This window comes from Bubalus bubalis, chromosome 24, assembly GCF_019923935.1.
Source record: "Bubalus bubalis isolate 160015118507 breed Murrah chromosome 24, NDDB_SH_1, whole genome shotgun sequence".
In the NCBI taxonomy this organism is placed as follows: Eukaryota; Metazoa; Chordata; class Mammalia; order Artiodactyla; family Bovidae; genus Bubalus; species Bubalus bubalis.
Genome location: NC_059180.1, coordinates 670,001 through 670,233, shown reverse-complemented (window position 1 = coordinate 670,233; position 233 = coordinate 670,001).

Sequence of the window (233 nt, the reverse complement as noted above, 5' to 3'; positions counted from 1 at the left end):
CGTGTTGTGGGGATTTTTCACCAGAAATGCTGTACTCTCTGAACCTTTAAAGTGATGTTGCTCCAATTACAGAGAGACATTGAGCGGCAAATAGACTGATCCAATAATAGGAGATTCATCATCCGCTCTTTCCGAAACTGTCACATTGAATTTAAAACTACAAGGGTTTCTCATCTCCTCTCCGGCTCCAGGCGGCGGGGGAGGGGAGGAGGCGCAGGCCGGAGCGGGGGAGG